Source organism: Pelobates fuscus, chromosome 10 (assembly GCF_036172605.1).
Source record: "Pelobates fuscus isolate aPelFus1 chromosome 10, aPelFus1.pri, whole genome shotgun sequence".
Lineage (NCBI taxonomy): Eukaryota > Metazoa > Chordata > Amphibia > Anura > Pelobatidae > Pelobates > Pelobates fuscus.
In genome coordinates this window covers 141,738,263-141,748,933 of record NC_086326.1, presented here as the reverse complement: position 1 = coordinate 141,748,933, position 10,671 = coordinate 141,738,263, and positions in this window count along the sequence as shown.

Sequence of the window (10,671 nt, the reverse complement as noted above, 5' to 3'; positions counted from 1 at the left end):
GCACTGTAGCTCCTCCCACAATTAACTACACCCACACATACCCTTAACCTATTTAATGAATAGAGTCTAAACTCATCCATCCGGTCTAACCACGTGGCTCATCTGATACAAAGGAGAGGGACGCGTAATTCCAGTTCTTACATTCCTGCACCTGGTCAGTACAGTGATGACAGTATCTTAGCTACGTGTAATTAACCAACTGATACTACAAACACATATACATACATATGCCTTGTGGCAATCTTAGCCTGCTAAACTTGTATTTTACTGGAATTACATCACATTCCCCCCTTTGATGCCTCTGATATTTCACAATTACTTGAGGCATCACTTAACCTTGGTTTGCATATACCTCAGGTTACCATGAACCAGACCAGACTTTTCTTATGATGTGAATCTTTTCAACACTCATCTTCCTGCATAGTTTCTCCCTGATCTAAAGCCTTATACTTATATATGGCCATTATCTGTGCAGCAGCCTTCCTCTCTGCTATAGTTCCTATCAGGCTTTGCACAGACCTAACTACTAAGGGTATAAGACACGGCAGGAGTAGACACAACATTAAAATTAGTAGGACTCCACCTACCACTGCCTTAAGCCCTCCAAACCACTCATACCAGCTACCAAACCAACTACTTGGATTGTACCCTTTCCATACCTGAGTAGGCACATGCGCTAGTTTAACCATATGGCTAGTAAGCTCAGCTATTGCTTGCCCTTCGTCATCTATTTGAAGACAGCAATTACTTAGGTTAAACTTCCCACATACACCTCCCTCTACTGCCAAAAGGTAATCCAAGGCTAATCTATTTTGGTAGACTGCTGTCCTCATCCTGGTGTTATGCTTCGCTAGAAGATTGAGCGCTTGTGATGTCTCATTTGTGATAATCTCAACCACCGCCTGTAATCTTATAATACGGTTGAGCATATAAATAGGGGTTCTATAACCAAAGGTACCATCCTCAGCCCACGTGGCTGGCCCATAATAATCTATGATACGCTGGGGAGGCCATTCATCATCTTCCCAGGCGCCTATCTCTATGGGTCCCCTTTTCTTCCTATGATTCACATCATACACTTTAACACCTAAAGTCTCACCTGTTTCAATCGGTAACAAGAAGAAGGATGGTTTGAGCATACCCAACACACATGCCCCTTCCCAGTCCTGTGGCAGCTCCGAATAGGCTTTCTTACCACAGATCCAGTACAAATTTGCTGGGGCTCTCCAAGTAGATGTGATGGATAGATCAAACCACACATCCTTTAAATTGGCATATCTAGCAAACGGGTTAGATGGTTCTGAGACATTTGAAGCCGACCACCAAGTTGTATTCTTTGTATCATCATCATAAGCTTTTTGCCCTAGACAAGTTAATTCTCCTACAGAAGTATTATACATCATTCCTTTCCTTGCTATGCAAACATAACCTATGATGGAGGTCTTTAATCTCCACTCAGATTTACCTCTAACACTCATCTGATAATCGGCTTGTGAAGATATTAATTGGTCAACTGCCTCAGAACCGGACATTACCTCCTTTGCTTCCCAAGGCCATTGGTCTCCCATGTTAGTACCTCCACACACATAGCAGTTGGTAACATTAAGACTACCGGCAATACTTTCAGCTAGATCAATGAACAGGTTTTTAGCATTATGGGGGATCTTATTATCTATACTCATCTCTTCGTAAAAGGAATGGTATACTTGATGAGTCTGGGAGGATACCGTATCAGTCTCTATTCCTATAAACAATAATGTCCCAGGATCTAAACCCGTCCCGTATATTTGAAACCCAAATAAATTTCCATACTTATCTAAGAACTTGTCGGGGTTATTAATGAGTATATGGACTGGGTTGCATTCCATAGACTTACAATAAGGGCTAGTCGGCAACTTAGTCACTATCATGTCTTTGTCTACTGTCTGTCCCCAAGTTGCCCACCCCACACAAGACCAATATGGGCAAAAGTTATAATCTCTATTTGGGCATCTAGGACTTACATATTTATTTTTGCTACTGGGACAAATATATTTATCGTTAGACCCATACGTCCTCTCCCATCTAAGATCCCCACATACATTCCACGGCTTTCTACCACTCGATATCGCTTTACACGCATCAAATAGCAGAACACCCGAAGAATGTACGGATTCTAACACCGTTTTATTAATTAGGGTCCCCTGAGGATCTCCATTCCTGAGAGTCAACCAAATTGTACGAGGTTGATACTCCGGACTGAAGCACTTAGGTTCTCCTACTCCTAAATGGCACACACTATAATCTATATTTAAGTATCTACATCTCGATACATCTCCTTTACACTCGTATTGTGAATGCCAAATTAGGGTTTGGGAAATATGGTTACCTGTTCTCGTAGTCTTAATGCATACCTCACAGCTAGGAGTGTCGGTACCTCTACCTTCCTGAATATAAAAACACATATAAATAAACACTATCAAAAGCACATCTTTCGCCGTCATCCTCAGTCTTCGTCCGTGCGATGGCGCCTCAGCTTCCAGGATGTGAGGGGCTGCAGGGAATGGAGTTCTGCTCATCTTCACAGGTGTCCCTTCGAGACTTTCCTGGCTTATACACTATGTGATGGTAAGCGGACAGGCTTTATTATGGCCTTCTCACTCACACCTGTAACAATAAAATTTGTAATCCACAATAATTCCTCGTTACTCCGACTGAGTAGTGCGTTTTAACCGGATCTTGCAGGGATTCTCTGGATCTGCTGTAACTTGCCAAGAATCGACTGCTGCTGGTTTAACCCTGGAGTGATGTATCCACGGAGTCACTTCTGCTACTTTTATTGCTGTAGGGGTAGACAAGAGAACAACATAAGGACCTCTCCACTTGGGCCCTAACGGTACAGTATTCCACTCTTTAATCCACACTTGGTCTCCTGGATGATAACTATGAACAGGGGGATAAATATTCACAGGTAATCTATCTTGTACCCATTTCTGTACCTCCTCCATAGTCTTACCCAACTCTACAACCTGCTGCCGGGTAATTCCTTCTCCCAACTGACTCAAGTCCCCCCTTAAGTTACCAAGTACGGGAGGTGGTCGCCCATACATGATTTCAAAAGGAGAGAGGCCCATCCTTCTGGTAGGGGTACTGCGGATTCGCAATAAAGCTATGGGTAAGAGAACGTTCCACTTAAGTTGGGTTTCCTGACACATTTTAGCCAACTGGTTCTTTATAGTTCTATTCATTCTCTCTACCTTACCAGAACTCTGGGGTCTATATGCAGTATGAAGCCTCCACTTTATACCAAGCATATGAGTCAGTTGTTGTAGGCACTGGTGAACAAAAGCTGGACCATTGTCCGATCCTATAGAACAGGGTAGTCCATATCGGGGTATTATTTCTCGTAGCAGGAATCTCACAACTTCTCCTGCTTTCTCTGTACGAGTAGGACATGCTTCTACCCAGCCTGAATAGGTGCACACAATTACCAGCAGGTAACGATGTCCACCCGATTTAGGCATCACTGTAAAGTCTATTTGTAGATCGGACATGGGGAGTCCCCCCATAAACTGAACTCCTGGTGGCTTTACTGGTCCTTGTCTTGCATTATTCTTAGCACACGTTACACATCTGCGTACAATGGCCTGAGTCAAGTTGGACAATCTTGGTATGTAGAAATGATTTCTAAGAGATTCTTCAGTACTGTCTCTCCCAGAATGTGTCCCGTTGTGATAATTTTGGACAATTTCTACCGCTAGCGATGCTGGTATAACTATTCTTCCATCTTCTAGCTGATACCACTTGTTCTCCAGATACTTTCCCGGTTCAGTCTTTAACCACTCCTCTTCTTGAGCTGTATAAACTGGAGTCCATTGGGACAGTGGAGTTGGTATAAGAGCAGCTATATGCCCTACATACTCCTGTCTTCCTGATTCAGCAGCACGCTTAGCTGCACTATCTGCCATCCGATTTCCCTTGGTTACATCACCATCTCCTCTCAGATGCGCTCGACAATGTATGATACCGACTTCTTTCGGCTCCCACACTGCTTCCAATAGTTGTAGGATTTCAGCTGCGTACTTGATTTCTTTGCCTTCTGAATTCAGTAGTCCTCTTTCTTTATACAAAGCTCCGTGGGCATGAGTGGTTAAAAACGCATACTTAGAGTCCGTATAGATATTTACTCTTAAACCTTCAGCCAATTGTAACGCTCGTGTTAGTGCTATTAATTCTGCCTTTTGTGCTGATGTTCCTTTCGCCAGTGGCCGAGCTTCTATCACCTTGTCTATTGTTGTCACTGCATATCCTGCATAGCGGATCCCTTCTTTCACATAACTACTGCCGTCGGTGTAATATTGAACATCGGGGTTCTGGATGGGAAAATCACGAAGATCTGGTCTACTTGAGAATACTTCATCCATTACTTCCAAACAATCATGTTGACTTTCAGTAGGTTGTGGCAAAAGGGTAGCTGGATTTAAGGTGTTTACAGTCTCTAAATGCACTCTTGGGTTTTCACACAACATTGCTTGATACTTGGTCATACGGCTATTACTAAACCAATGATTTCCTTTGTAATCCAACAACGTCTGTACTGCATGTGGGACTCGTACATAAAGTTCTTGACCCAGAGTGAGTTTATCGGCTTCAGCTACTAGCAGGGCGGCTGCAGCTACGGCTCTTAGACAAGGTGGAAGTCCGCTGGCCACTGCATCCAATTGTTTAGACATGTAGGCAACAGGTCTTTGCCATGATCCCAAGTACTGTGTCAATACTCCCACAGCCATTCTTCTTTGCTCGTGTACATACAGGTAGAATGGTCGTGTGTGATCAGGTAGACCTAATGCTGGGGCACTCATCAAAGCCTTCTTCACATCTTCAAATGCCGTTTGCTGTTCTTGGGTCCATAGGAAGGGGTCGTGCTCTGTACCTTTGATAGCTGCGTACAGAGGTTTTGCTAGTATCGCATAACTGGGAATCCATATCCTACAGAAGCCTGCTGCCCCCAAGAATTCTCGCACTTGTCTTCTATTCTTGGGTATTGGTATTTGGCAGACAGCTTCTTTTCTCTCTGGCCCCATAATTCTTTGACCTTCAGAGATATGGAATCCTAGATACTTGACAGTTGGCAAACACAACTGAGCCTTCTTTCTAGACACCTTGTATCCTGCCTTCCAGAGAATGTGTAGTAGATCGTGCGTTGCTTGCTGACAGATTTCTTTTGTAACTGCTGCTATCAACAAGTCATCTACATATTGTAACAATACACACTCTCCTGGGATGGACTCGAAATCCAATAGATCTTGACTTAGGGCTGAACCAAATAGGGTAGGTGAATTTTTAAACCCTTGGGGCAGTCTTGTCCAAGTCATTTGGCGTTTTGAGCCCGTTACAGCGTTCTCCCATTGGAAAGCGAAAATACATTGACTTTCTGCGGCAATTCGGAGGCAAAAGAAGGCATCTTTGAGATCTAAGACTGTGAAGTAAGTAGCCCCGCCCGGAATTAAAGCAAGCAGGTTATATGGATTGGGTACAACTGGATGTATGCTAACAACCGCATCATTGACTGCTCTTAAGTCCTGCACAGGTCGATACTCATCTGTGCCGGGCTTTTGAACAGGCAGCAATGGGGTGTTCCAGGGGGAAGTACAGAATTTTAGGATACCATACCGTATGAACTTATCCAGATAGGATTGGATGTTCTTCTTAGCCTTCTGCGGAATGTGATATTGTCTTAGGCTCACTGGATAAACCCCATGTTTCAGTTCAATTTTTATTGGTGGAATATTGCGGGCCAGTCCTGGTGGGTTGTTCTCTGCCCAAACTCCTGGTATGTTAAACAATGTCTCATCACTCCTAGGGTTTTGGCTAGTCAACACTGTATAAAGTCGCCACTCTTCTTCCTTTGGTACGGATAAAGTCATAATACCTGAAGGTCCATTAAACTTTAAAGATGTTGTTCCATCTGGTAGGAACGTAATCTGCGCTTGTAATTTGGATAGCATATCACGTCCCAGCAATTGGACTGGACATTCAGGCATATAAAGGAATTGGTGTTTTACTACGTGGCCTCCCAATGTACAGAGTCGACTTTTAAGAACCGGTCTTTCAGCACTTCTTCCAGTTGCTCCTATCACAGTAATAGTCCTTCCAGATGGAGGAGCAACTAGATTAGTCACCACTGAATGTTCAGCACCAGTGTCGATCATGAACGCACTCCTTTTCCCCCCTATTGATACATCGACCATAGGCTCCGCTCGACCAAGGGGGATGGAGCCCGGTCGGTATCAATAGTCCTCCATGACCGTGTCAGCCAATCCTACAAAGTCCCTACCTTCTCTATCGCGAGACCTTTGCGCTGCTGGAATATACCTGTCTTCCCTAACACTTCCTCTGTTCCCATTACTCCCTCTATAACCATTACTCCCTCCGGGACCTCCTCTACCTCTCGCTCTGCCTCTAAAGTTTCCGTAGCCTGCCCTGGGTTGGTCTCTCTCGTACTGCTCTCTTTGCGGACATTCGTTCCTCCAATGCCCTTCTTCCTTGCAATACGCACACTGATCCCTACTCAAAGGCTCCCTACTCCATCTATTATTGCCTCTATCTGGGCCCCGTTTATCTACGCCTGCGATCGCTACCGCTAGCATATCAGCCTTTTTACGCATCTTGCGCTCCTCCTCTTTCTTGCTTTCTGTTTCCCTATTCATATAGACCTTATTAGCTACCTCCATTAGTTGGGAGATTGACATACCTGCAAACCCTTCTAACTTTTGTAGCTTGCGCTTAATATCTCCGTAAGCTTGGCTGACAAAGGCGGAGTTAACCATTCGGGAATTGTCTGCGTCTTCCGGATTAAAGGGGGTGTACAAGCGGTACGCCTCCAATAATCGGTCATAAAAGACACTGGGCGCTTCATCGCTTTTCTGGATCACCTCAACTGTCTTCGACATGTTAATGGCTTTCTTTCCTCCGGCTTTCATGCCAGCAATTATAGCGTCTCTATAGGCTCTGAGTTGAACCATATCAGCACCATTTACGTTCCAATCGGGATCAGTGTTGGGATAATGTGTTGCGGCCCATGCTGCTGGATTAGCTTGGTTCAAAGCACGGGCTCTATCCTCTAATGCTTTAATGGCTGCTTGATTTATTCTTGTCCTTTCCTCATTGTTAAATAAAGTCATTAATAACTGCTGGCAATCAGCCCATGTCGGATTATGTGTCTGTACTATTGAGGTGAACAGATCAGTCATGGCTTGTGGTTTCTCAGTATACGAGGAATTATGGGTCTTCCAGTTTAAAAGGTCGGTAGTGGTGAAAGGGACATATACGAAGACAGGGTCAGCGTGTGCCATTTGACCTGCGGCATCGATATAAGCTGACCCGGGATTTAAGCGAAGAGGCATCTGATAGTGCTTTAATTGTTGGGCACCAGTCAACTGTCGGGTTTGGATGGGGCTACGTAGGGAAGCGTCAGTCATGGGTTCCGGTCGGGGAGATATAGGGTATGGGGATGTGGGAGGTTGGTTTTGGGAAAAGGTAGTGAATAGAACACTTCGGGCCGAGCTAGATGAAGCTTGACCGGAAGTCTGAAGTGGCGCCAAATCAGGATATTCGTTTCTAATGGGGGTGGGTTCTGGTTCCGGAAGGGGAGATTTAGTACGAGGGGGGGTGGATCCTGTACTGGAGGAGGAAGCGGAAGTGGATGAGGGTAATGAGGGAAGGGTTACAGGACTTCCTGTATTTGCGTCACTTCCTCTTACCGGAAAGTAAGGGGGCGGCAAAGGGATCTCGGACTCAGGGGGCGTGTCCAAAATGGGCCTAACACCAGCCCTAGTGGACGAACAAGTCCTAGCTACCATGAGGCGACACTGTTCCTCGTGGCATGTCCGGAGCCATTTTGGCGAGTCATTTACGGCCTGTCTCCAACAATCAATATAAGGAAACTGGCCGTAAAGTTCAGGCCTACCTGATACAGCCACGTGTAAGCGCTGTACCAGAGTTGGATCCAAACTGCCACGTGGCGGCCATGCCGCAACCAAAGTAGGCCACTCCCTAGTGCACAAAGTGACCAAACGTACAGGGGACATCTTAACCCCAAAATCACAAACTTTGAATCCCTTTTTAAAATTCTTAACCATACATCCTAAGGGATCCGGAATCGTTGACTGCGACGCGCCCATATTTAACAGTGGAACGTCGTCGACAACGATTACTATACACGCGTACTATTCAACAGTCACACCCGTTTCCTCTGGCAACAGCACCACGTGGTATGGTTACCAAGTGAAACGTACACCATAACAATAAACACTCAGGGAATTCCCGTACACACACAGCTGCTACACCAGTCACTATATAATCAATATTATGCCCTTTGGCGTAACTACACAGTCACCCACGCTATAATTCTCTATATACGAATTACCCGTCTATAACACACCCAGTAACATCGTCTTTTACAAATAGCGGTTACAGTACGGTTAGCATAGGTCAAAGCACAAGTTAAGGTCACAATACAATTATTAGTGGTTATGGTGTTAAAACATGCAATGGACGACAATGATTAGTACTTATTATACAATGTCAGTAAATATACAGGGTTATGGTACCGTGCACTATAATACAGCAACACACTATTAACACTCTCGCTAGACGGCTGAGCTCGCGCTATCTAACAAGATATACACTTTACTAAAACAATCGTTAACACATTTACAATTCCCAACTAAACTATTGGCCAGTACCTTGAATGGACTACCTAAAACTATATACACCCGTTTTGGTTAGCCACACTGCCCAATCACCACATATACATAGCGAGCTAGAGATCCGAATTTACACAGGCGCCTCTTAGTCGCACTATACAACGAGCTAGAGATCCGAATTTACACAGGCGCCTCTTAGTCGTACTATCAAAAGTCTAGTGGGTTCCAAATTTACACGCCTTCCCACTTAGCCCAGATAGGATGAGAACTAGCGAACCGAATTTACACAGGCGCCGCTTAGTCTCCCGGTCCCTCCGACCTAGCGAACGTAATATACACCCTAGAACGCTAGTCTAGACAAGACACCGGTGTCCGGCTAGGGCTATCTTACACCAGGACCCCGCCTGACTAACCAAATCAAACGGTCTGACTAAAGAGCGTTCGATCGAGCGGTGCGCCTTCGCTCCTTCCCTCCGACAGAGGGGGCAGATACAGATTCAAAAACCCCTTTGGGCCTACCGCACAATCGGTATACCCCTAGCGGGTCCTGCCGTCTAAAACAGCAGTTATCTTACCTCCTCGTTCCTGAACCTGAGTTCACACTCATCGACGGGGACACCCCAGCACTTCTCACGTAGAGGCCGATGATCTCCTGGACAACAGACCAGTGGCGCCGAGACGAAGGGAGGTCCACGCAGAAGTTCAGGGGTGCAGCCGTAGAGAACGTGGGCAAAGATAGACCGTCTCACGCCTCTGCCTCTCAGCTACCGTTGAACGATGAGCTTCCCGGCCAATGCACCAAATGATACCGGAGAAACTGACGGAAGCCAAGCACAGAGAGATGGACACAGGTTTCTTCAGGAAGGAAGAGATTCTTTATTGGATCACCGATCGGGACTCAGAGGGACTAGCGTCACCAAAATACAGCAAAGTCTGAGTACTGAATACATAGAGTACATTCCTTATATAGCACTGTAGCTCCTCCCACAATTAACTACACCCACACATACCCTTAACCTATTTAATGAATAGAGTCTAAACTCATCCATCCGGTCTAACCACGTGGCTCATCTGATACAAAGGAGAGGGACGCGTAATTCCAGTTCTTACATTCCTGCACCTGGTCAGTACAGTGATGACAGTATCTTAGCTACGTGTAATTAACCAACTGATACTACAAACACATATACATACATATGCCTTGTGGCAATCTTAGCCTGCTAAACTTGTATTTTACTGGAATTACATCACAGTACAGCATAGACTCCATTAGCTGTCAAGACTGATTTACGACCCTTTCTTTACAGCTAAGGAAACAAAGTTTTAAGGAGACAGAGCATTCCTTAGAGCTGCAGTAAAACTTTCTGGCAGAAGTAACCCTTTCAATGGTCGTTAGACCTCCTAAGTAGTTAAGATCTACTCCTATGTAATTTTAATAAATAACATTTAACCAGTCATCAACCATTTCCTTGATTTTATCCAATGAGAGAAATCTACTATGTTATATTAGCTGATATTTTAATTAATTGTCTAAATAGATATTTTATCTTATTTTAGAGCCAATCAATACAGCTGGATAAATGGTCATGATATGCTAACGTGATATTAATCACACAAATACATTAATGGCTATATTAATCCCAGCTGCAGATGGGATGCTATAACCATATATATATATATTCTTTAATAATTAAGATTTCTAAATATGAAATCAAACATGATTTATCCAGTCATATATCATGCTATTAATTTTAATTAATTTAAATTAATTAATTAAATGTCTGTATATTTACCAGTTAGGTAGATATTTTCTCATCAGATATCCTCAGGTAGCTAAGTGGTTCTCTGCATGGAGTGTAAGAGTTTCTTGGTTACTCTGATCACCCGATTCTGCCTGGATCTCCCTCAATCCCCAGAGTGTCGTAATGTGTCTCTCTTCAATCTTTGAATCTTTTCCAAATTCTCTCTTCCCTTGTCTTAACTT